Raw genomic sequence first — 10752 nt, 5'->3', positions numbered from 1 at the left:
GGACTTCGCTCTATGCAGGAGGTGGTTTCAAGGAGTTTTGCTCCTGAAAGAACAGTCATTTGAAAAGAGAGCGGGACTTCCCAAGTGGTCCAGTGGTTAAGACTCCCAGCTTCCACTGCCGCGGGTGCAGGATCAATCCCTGGTTGGGGAACTAAGATCCCACATGCTGTACCATGCTAAGTTGCTCAGTCATGTCCGACTCTTTGGGACACTGTGGACTGTAGCCCACCAGGCTCCTCTGTCCGTGGGATTCTCCAGGCAAGAATACTGGAGTGCGTTGCCATGCCCTCCTCCAGGGGATCTTCCCAACCCAGGGATTGAACCCTGTCTCTTGCATCTCCTGCATTGGCAGGGGGGTTCTTTACCAGTAGCACCAATGTGGCCAAAAATTTGAGAGAGAGAGAAGAGAGGGGGAAAGGCAGCAGACAGTAGTTGGCAGGCTAAAACCGTACTCCCCTAACACAGAGGGGTCACTAGCGCCCTTAAGTTCCTCCTAAGTTTCTCTGCCCCAGCCTCTATTGCAGCAAAGCTCCTGACCCTCAGAGTTACAGGGGCAACATGCTGTGGCACAGCCAAGGGGTTAGTTCAAACTGACTTTAAACCTCGGGGCCCTAAGCCCTACACAGCAACAGTTGTCATGAACGAGACCCCTATTCCTGCTGGCACATATGTGAGCCCCTCAGGAGGGAAAATCTTATAAATACCGCAGTGGAGATGTCACTGTCTCCCCTGGAGTATGTTCAGTGACTGAAAAAACAACACAGGGATGGACAGGAGAGAGGAAACAGAGGAAAAATACAGAAACAAGGGTCCACAATTGGACCCAACTGGAAATCTAAAATACACTAAAAGACTTTAAACAACCCAAATGATAAAGGGGTACTTTTTGGTTTCTGAGCCCCTACAGCAGAGCTTCTGAATTAATTTGGTCGTCTGCTGTGTTGCATTGATTCACAAACCATCATGCAAATAATCAGTGCTGGATTTCCAGTTATTTTAGAATCCCAGTAAACCTAAGCAGGACTTTCTTTGGTGGCTCAGTGGTAAAGAATCCACCTGCCAATGCAGGAGATGCAGGTTCAGTCCCTGTTGGGAAGATCCCCTGGAGAAGGAAATGGCAAGCCACTCCTGTATTCTTGCCTGGAAAATTCCATGGACAGAGGAGCATGGCAGGCTACAGTCCATGGGGTCGAAAAAGAGGCAGACACAACTGAGTGACTAAACAACAACAACAAACTTAAGCAAGGAACTCCCCATAATCTTTGAGGAATTACTGAATAAGCATATCTTACTTTAATGATTGTCAGCCAACTCTTCTCTTGCCTAAATTCCCCCATGGTCATAGGATCGATTTTCCTAAAGTATTCTACAGTGAACAGGAAAGCTCTGGACTAGTGATTCACAAATTAAAATTAAATACTTTTTGCTAATTCCAAATTGGCTTGGCAAAATAGGACCCCACAGTCTACCCCCCAGGTAACTTACATTATTGTGCTCATGCTCCGTTGCTCAGTTGTGTCCAATTCTCCATGACCTCCATGGACTGTAGCCTGCCAGGTTCCTCTGTCCAAGGAATTTTTCAGGCAAGAATACTGGAGTGGGTTGCCATTTCTTTTTTCAGGGGATCTTCCCACCCCAGGGATAGAACCTGAGTCTCCTGCATCTCCTGCATTGCAGGGAGATTCTTTCCCTGCTGAGCCATCGAGGAAGCCTAAATTACATATGTGCCAATGAAAATTAAACAGGGCTTTGAAGGACTGAAGACCATTACAAAAAAAATTATTTTTTTTTTGGCCACACCATGTGGCACACAGGATGTTAGTTCCTCGCCCAGGGATCGAACCCGTGCCCCCTAAAGTGGAAACGCAGATTCTTAACCATTGGGCCGCCAGGGAAGTCCCCACAAAAATTATTTAGCAAAGAGGTGATTACTCCCTGTACTTCTCCTTTTCACAGCTGAATTTGACCTGTTCTTAAATCTGAAAAGACTGAATGACACCTCACAGTGGATTACCGAACACTTGAGGCTGCGGTCACACCAAATGAACCTGTGTACTCAGTCCCCAACATTGTGGAAATTACTGACTCCATCCAGTCAACAGGTGGCAGATACCCTCCTCTCATCGATTCAGATAAATTTGTTGCCTATTTCAACAGCTTCTTTGCTGCACTTGGCCCTCACCTCTGAAGGGACGTGATACACCTTGACCTGGTTAGCTTTGGGAACCTCAGCACCGTTGCCACTGCACACGGTCTCTGCAGGCAGGATGTAAGCTGCATCCACCTCACTCCAGGAGCACAGGTATGACATGACATTGATGACATTCTCCTCTGAGGAAGTTCATTTGACATTCAGGACATTGCAGATACTGGAAAAAGTTGCTCATGAAAAGTGCATGGGTCATCAGCCCATCCATAAGTAAGGCCCTGACCCCTTGGTTAAATTCCTGAAAATTATGTGGTAAATAAACAAGGGGCTCTTTCCTCCCTGACACGATGAAAAAATAACAATTGTCCCTCTCTGCACCCACAGCAACTCCTAGGTTGTTTTGATGTTTGGAAGGCAACATATTCTTTTTTTTTTTAATGCAGTTTATTTATTTAGACTCAGCTGTGCTGGGTCTTTGTTGCTGGGCAGGCTTTTCTCTAGTTTTGGCGAGCAGGGGCCACTCTCTCTTATGGTGCACAGGCTTCTCATTGTGGTGGCTTCTCTTGTCGCAGAGCACAGGCTCAGTATTGACGAGCACAGGCTTAGCTGCTCCATGGCACATGGGCTCTTCTAGGACCAGGGCTCAAACCCATGTCCCCTGCATTGGCAGGCAGATTCTCCACCACCGAGCCTCCAGGGAAGCCCCTGCTAATAAGACCCTCTTGAAATACGATGAAGCCAAACCTGAGCCTCTGGCTCAGCCTCCTGTAGGATAAGGCTCCCTCCCCTCCTCCAGTCCCTTTCTAGGTACCGTAGTTTTGGAAGAGGTCACTTTTCACCATTCACAATGTTACTTGTAGGCTTGTTGTGTGTGACTTTTATCATGTTCAAGTGTATTCGTTCTGTACCTAATTTGTTGAGTTTTTATCATGAAAGGACGTTAAATTTTGTCAAATTCTATTTCTGCATCTATTGAGGTGATCATATAATGTTTTTCATCTTTTAAAAAAAATCTGTACTACTTTTTCTTTTGGCTGTGCTAGGTCCTAGCTGCGGTTTGTGGGACCTTCACTTACAGCATGTAGGCTCTTTAGCTTCGGCATGCAGGATCTAGTTCCCTGACCAGCAATCGAACCAGGGCCCTTGCGTAGGGAGCTCTGAGTTCTTAACCGATGGACCACCAGGGAAGTCCCAATCGTTATTTCTTTAAACAAGCTTTCTACTATTCTCCCTCTCTTCTCCTTATGGGATTTCCATGATGCGTATATCATGTCTTTTCTTGCGACCTCATGGACTGTAGCCTGCCAGGCTCCTCTGTCTGTGGGATTCTCCAGGCAAGAATACTGGAGTGGGTTGCCATTTCCTTCTCCAAGGGGTCTTCCCGACCCAGGGATTGAACCTGGGTCTCCTGAATTGCAGGCAGATTCTTTACCAACTGAGCTACAAAGGAAGCCCATGTCTTTCATTGATGTTCCCTGCAGTTGTGAAAGTGCTACACTCAAATGTCAGCAAATTTGGAAAACTCAGCAGTGGCCACAGGACTGGAAGAGGTCAGTTTTCATTCCAATCCCAAAGAAAGGCAATGCCAAAGAATGCTTACACCACCGCACAGTTGCACTCATCTCACACGCTTGTAAAGTAATGCTCAAAATTCTCCAAGCCAGGCTTCAGCAATATGTGAACCCTGAACTTCCAGATGTTCAAGCTGGATTTAGAAAAGGCAGAGGAACCAGAGATCAAATTGCCAACATCCACTGGATCATCGAAAAAGCAAGAGAGTTCCAGAAAAACATCTGCTTCATTGACTATGCTAAAGCCTTTGACTGTGTGGATCACCACAAACTGGAAAATTCTTCAAGAGATGGGAATACCAGATCATCTTGCCTGCCTCCTGAGAAACCAGTATGCAGGTCAAAAAACAACAGTTAGAACCAGACATGGAACAATGGACTGGTTCCAAATTGGGAAAGGAGTACATCAAGACTGTGTAATGTCACCCTGCTTATTCAACTTGTATACAGAGTACATCATGTAGAATGCTGGACTGGATGAAGCACAAGCCGGAATCAAGATTGCCGGGAGAAATATCAATAACTTCAGATATGCAGATGGCATAAAGCAAAGAAGAATTAAAGAGCCTCTTGATGAAAGTGAATGAGGAGAGTGAAAAAGTTGGCTTAAAACTCAACATTCAAAAACCTGAGATCATGCATTCGGTCCCAGCACTTCATGGCAAATAGATGGGGACACAATGGAAACAGTGACTTTATTTTCTTGGGCTCCAAAATCACTGAAGATGGTGACTGCAGCCATGAAATTAAAAGACCCTTGTTTCTTGGAAGAAAAGCTATAACCAACCTAGACAGCATAGTAAAAAGCAGAGACATTACTTTACCGACAAAGGTCTGTCTAGTCAAGGCTATGGTTTTTCCAGTAGTCATGTATGGATGTGAGAGTGGGACTATAAAGAAAGCTGAGCACTGAAGAATTGATGCTTTTGAACTGTGGTGTTGGAGAAGCCTCTTGAGAGTCCCTTGGACTGCAAGGAGATCCAACCAGTTCATCCTTAAGGAGATCAGTCCTGAGTGTTCATTGGAAGGACTGATGCTGAAGCAGAATCTCCAATACTTTGGCCACCTGATGCAAAGAGCTGACTCACTGGAAAAGACTCTGATGCTGGGAAGGATTGAGGGCAGAAGGAGAAGGGGATGACAGAGGATGAGATGGTTGGATGGCATCACCATCTCAATAGACATGCGTGTGAACAAACTCTGAGAGATGGTGAAAGACAGAGAACCCTGGCGTGCTGCAGTCCATGGGGTTGCAAAGAGTTGGACACGACTGAGCGAATGAACAAGTCTTGCAAAACATCTCCGGGAAGGTCCAGCCTTTGGAAGGGGTGTGTTAATCTTTTTTTTCTATTGTAACCGTTCACAGGTGGGCAGAGTGAGATTATTATCTCCCTGTTAGCTAAACACAAGCACTGTAGTTTAACAGTCAGACTTCCTGGTAGCTCAGTTGGTAGAGAATCCTCCTACAATGTGGGCGACCTGGGTTCATTCTCTGGGTCTGGAAGATCCCCTGGAGAAGGAAATAGCAATCAACTCCAGTATTCTTGCCTTGAGAATCCCATGGACAGAGGATTCTGGTGGGCTACAGTCCATCAGGTAGCAAAGCATCAGCCACGACTGAGCGACTAACCCATGTATACAAAGGGGCAGGGTCCTTTGAAGCAGGCCATTATGTATGACTGTAGTAACAACAGCAAGGAAAAGCAAGTCAAATAAACCATTTCCATCATAGAGTCAGAGTTGGCTTTTCCCTGCAACAGCTGGGGATCAGAATTGTCCCTTTTCCCCACTATATGCTGTCTCATTGACTTGTGTTCTTCCTCTAGACGTAAATCACCCAATTCAGTCACACAGTTTGTGAGGTTCCTGAAGGGGAATATAGGGATGAGGTATGGTCATCTGTTAACTTCTTATTCTATTTATTCATTTCTACTTTTTAAAAAATTTATTTTTAATTGGAGGATAATTGCTTTACAATGTTCTGTTGGTTACTGCTCTGCAGCATGAATCAGCATGAATACATACATCCCCTCCCTCTTGACCTGCTTCTTTGATTTACAGAAGGAGCTGACAAACTAGTCAAGGTTTTAAGTGATTAAATATTGGAAAGGTGTGCTTGGACGGGAGATGAGTAGGGCATGGAGGTGCCTCGTTTAAAAGTTAGTTCCATTATAGCTTTGCTGAAGTGACAAGGAAAGGGACTTTCTGCTGAGGGCATTTTCCTATAAAGAGCTGTCTAAACTATCTCCTGAGGATGTCTTTTTAATCTTTTCTTGTGCCTTTGAATTTTTTGTCAGATACTGGACAGGTTGTACTGTGAACAGGAACTGAGGTAAATAGGCCTTTAATGTCAGATTTGATGTTTATTTGACTAAACTTAAGTTCTGCTGACTATTTGTTGTCACTGTCAGAGGTAAAATATCCTCAGCTATCCTTGCTTTTGTCTCCCCTATCTACCTTGGGGGTACCATGTTAGTCGCTCAGTCTGACTGTTTGCAACCCCATGGACTTTAGCTCTCCAGGCTCCTCTGTCCATGGGGTTCTCCAGGCAAGAATACTGGAGTGGGTTGCCACGCCCTCCTCCAGGGGATCTTCCCAACCAAGGGATCGAACCCAGGTCTCCTGCAGTGCAGCCCTTTAGAGACTTCTAAATAAGTTCTGGAACAAACCATTGTTTTCAAGTTCCCTACTGTGATTAAACATATCTCTTCTGATGTAGTGGTTTGTTGTGACTAAGAGGAAAGTTTTATCATCCCATGATCTGGTCTCAGTATTTTAATGAGTATGTGTCCCTGGACTCTGCCCTTCTCTGGTGTGATAAGTAAAATGTTTGGTCTTTGTCCACAGTTCTTAGCAAAGATTTCCCGAGGCCCTTGGACTCTGAGTGATACCTGTGATGTTGTTTTTAGTTGCTAAGTCGTTTCGGACTCTTTGTGACCCCATGGACTGTAGCACACCAGGCTTTAGTCCTCCACTACCTCTGGGAGTTTGCTCAAATCCATATCCATTGAGTCAGTGAGACTATCTAACCATGCCACCTCTATCAGTGATAGGAGCATCCTATGTTGTAATGAGGCAACTGTTTCCAGGCCCCTGGATGGCTTCAGGGTAGGGGTTTGGTCACCAGGTGACCAAGAAGAACTTTCAGCCCAGTTCCCAGCCTCCAGAGAGGAAGGAGGTGCTGGAGATTGAGTCCTTCTCCAGTGGTCGACATAAGAAAACTCTATGGAAACCCCTAAAGCTCGGGATTCAGAGAGATCTGACTTGGCAAACCCATCAGTGAGCCAGGAAGCTGTCATGTGTGGAGATAACATGGAAGCTCCCTGCCACCCCCACCTCCACCACTTTGCCCTGGGCACCCTTTCCATGTGGCTGTTCCTGATAAAAGAGTCAGAAATGATGGATCTCACACACACACTGTCTCAAACATAAATACCCCAATAGAAGGACTTCCCAAGTGGCTCCCCTGAGAGCCCGCCTGCCAATGCAGGAGACACAGGTCCGATCCCTAGGTCAGGAAGATCCCCTAGAGAAGGAAATGGCACCCCACTCCTGTATTCTTGCCTGGCAAATCCCATGGACAGAGGAGCCTGGCAGGCTGCAGTCCATGGGGTCACAAAAGGGTCAGACACGATTTAGTGACTAAACAACAACCCCAATACAAAATAAAAAAGTTTTAAAAAATCAAATAAACTGGTAATAATAAGTAGTGCTTGTCTTCATTCTGATAGCTGCTCTAGACAATTAACAAAGATGAGTTGTTGTCCAGGGAACCTCGAAATTTGTGGTGGGTCAGGCAGAAATGTGTTTAGCCCGGCCCCTGCCCACCATGCAGCTGGCATCTGACGGTGGGTACGGTCATAGGATTCAACCCATAAACTGTGGAATCTGATGTTAATTCTGGCTAGTTTGTGTCAGACTTGACTTGCACTGCAGGACACCCAGTTGGTGTTGGAGAATTAGGATTATTTTGGAAAACATACCGTGTATTTGCTGAGAGGTCAGCAGAAAGACTAGTGGGGAATCTAGTTGACTCTCTGCCTCCACCATAGCACTATCCTCTGGCACTGGTAGGATCCCAGTTGGTTAGCCTCTAATGAAATAGATTCTTTATTTTTTAATTTTTATTTTGTATTGGGGTATAACTGATTAACAATGCTGTGATAGCTTTAGGGGAACAGCAGAAGGACCCACCCATACATGGACATGTATCCATTATCACTCACACTCCCCTCCCATCCAGGCTGCTACATAACGCTGAGCAGAGTCCCTTGTGCTCTATAGCAGGTCCTCGTTGGCTGTCCATTTTAAATACAGAAGTGTGTATATACCCATCCTAAACTCCCTAACTATCCCTTCTCCCTGTTTTTCCCCCCAGCAACTATAAATTCATTCTCTAAGTTGAAACATGTTCTTTTGAGGACAGGACTTGTTAAGAAGAGCAGGATATTGTAGGCATATTTCAAAATGGCTATGTTTCCATCTCTTTCCAATTTTGGAGACAGCACTTCACCCTGTGACCTCAGTCCTTTGATTGAAGAAGAGTCATGGATTTTTCAGTTTCTTTGCTTTTTATAAAAGTCTGTTTGTTGAGGATGGGACTGTAACCTTTTAAGCTCCTTATCTACCGATCAGAGGTCTCTAACTCCATTTTTTAATGTTTGACTGCTGGTATCTTCTTCCTGAGTGGAGAAAACCCAGTTCTTCCTACCTGGGCATCTCCTCTACTTTTACCCAGAACTCTTCAGTCCTGACACTTCCAGTCACCAAATATGTGAAGGTTTTGCCCCCACAATAAGTAATTCTCTGTGACACCAGTGGGGTGTCCTACAACTTAATCCTAACACTATCTGCCCGGGGACAGCATCAGATTCTACAGGTTAAGAGCTAAGTCTCGCAAAACTGTCAGCACTGCCCCCCCACACACAATTTCAGATGCCAATCAGAAGGAGTAGGTCCCCAGATTACTCACAACTTCTTGTCTGACATGGCTACAAATCAGAAGTTCTCACAGGCCCCTCCTTGGGTTTTGTTTGCAAGAGCAGCTCACAGAACTCAGAGACACAGTGAAGTTAGTAATACATTTACCAATTTATGAAAGGATATGATGAATGATACAGGTGAAGTGATACATACGGTGAAGTCTGAGAGAGTCCCTTGGAGCTGGGGTGCATCACCCTCCCAGTACATGGACCACCAACCTGGAAGCCCTCTGAACCCCCCCATACCACTGGGATTTTATGGAGGCTTCCTCACGTAGGCGTGATTAATTATTAACTTCATTTTCAGCCCCTCTCCCCTTTCCGGAGGATGCGGGTGTTGGGCTGAAAATTCCAAGTTCCTGATCATGACTTGGTCTTTCCAGTGACTGGCCCCTCACCCAGCAGCCACCCAGGAGCCCAACCAGAGTCACTTGAATAGAACAAGAGATGGTCCTAGTGCTCTTATCCCTTAGGAATTTTTTAAAAATATTTATGTATTTGGCTGTACCGGGTCTTAGTTGCAGTATGCAGGATCTAGTTCTCTGACCAGGGATCAAATCAGGCCCCCTGCATTGGGAGTGGGGAGTCTTAGCCCCTGGACCACCAGGGAAGTCCCTCCCTTAGGAATTTACATGGTTTTAGGAGCCCTGTGCCAGAAACGAGGGTCAGAGACCACGGTATATATTTTTATTATGTGACAGTTGAAAACTTTAAAGTCTTACCCCTTCTTCCCTTTTTGCCCCAAATCTGTATAAGGTGGTAAGAAAGGCGGTGTGTGATCTGCCACCATAGCCTACACCCCTAAGCACAGCTTAAAAGAAGAAACAGGCCAGACTCCTCTCCACCATTCAACCAACCCTTGGGTGGAGGTCCACGTTCCACCTTTCTCTGTAGGTTACAGAAAAAGTAACTTGGTATTTATATATACTGCAGTACTGTTATTTAGTCCCTAAGTTGTATCTGACTCTTGCAACCCCATAGGCTATAGCCCGCCAGGCTCCTCTGTCCATGGAATTCTCCAGGCAAGAATACTGGAGTGGGGTCCCATTTTCTTCTCCAATATATACTTTAATAAACTGTACTTACTTGCTCTATTGATAAATCCTCCAGATCTTTCCATAGCAATACACTTTGTTTATAAAAACTACATATGATGATGAACTCAGGGAGCCTATCCTTTCTCAGTTGACACTTGGCTTCTTACTGATTGTTGTTGCCAAAACCATGAATGAAAACTCAGATTGCCACTTTATAGGACAAACTAACATACAAATTTTGTTTGTTGCCAACCTTAATTACTGCTTAAAATTTTTATCAGCATGCAGAGCAATTATCCTTCAATAAAAAAAAAATTATCAGCAAATATATTTAGAAAAGAATATACAAAATGTTTCCTGGCAAGATTTAGTGATAATTGAAACATTCCTGGAATCTTCATGAAAATTCATAAATGACCTGTGGGCGTTGGTGAGAGGGTCCCCAGCCTTTCATGCCTCATTCATCACCGACCTGCCCCTTACATGATGGCGGTTGTGATTCTGTTTATTCTTCCATACCTTCATCATCTTTTATTTTTCACTCTGCAATGTTCTTTCAGGTTTGCCTCCTTTGACCTTTCAACGAATAAGTATGAAAGAAATTACATTGAAAACGTCTTCCGGTGGTTTCTCGGTCTGTGTTTCACACATGCCCTGAAGCTTCATGGCTGGTCTGGGATTGTGGGGTTCGCCCTCCCACTTGAGCCAAGTGCCCCCGAGTATGGGGTGGGGTGAGGGGGCTTTTCAGTCTTCAAACGAGGGAGGGTAGGTAGGGAAGGATGGGTCTCTCTCATAGCAAATGGTCAAAGATCAAAAGTGGGGCGAGACTCATTATCACAAACGGTGAGGCCACTTCTCAGTGGCCGTTTTGGGGAAGAAGTGTCACAGTTCCGTGAGGGCCTCGCGGCCATCTGGTTCAATGCAGTGACCACGGAGGGGACAGTTCCGGCCTCCCTACCAGGTCAAGGTCCGAGCAAAGACGTGACCTCCGGCCTGCTGTCACTCAGGCACAG

This window comes from Dama dama, chromosome 9, assembly GCF_033118175.1.
Source record: "Dama dama isolate Ldn47 chromosome 9, ASM3311817v1, whole genome shotgun sequence".
Taxonomy (NCBI): Eukaryota; Metazoa; Chordata; class Mammalia; order Artiodactyla; family Cervidae; genus Dama; species Dama dama.
The sequence above is the reverse complement of the archived record's forward strand: the minus strand, read 5'-3'. Positions refer to the sequence as shown.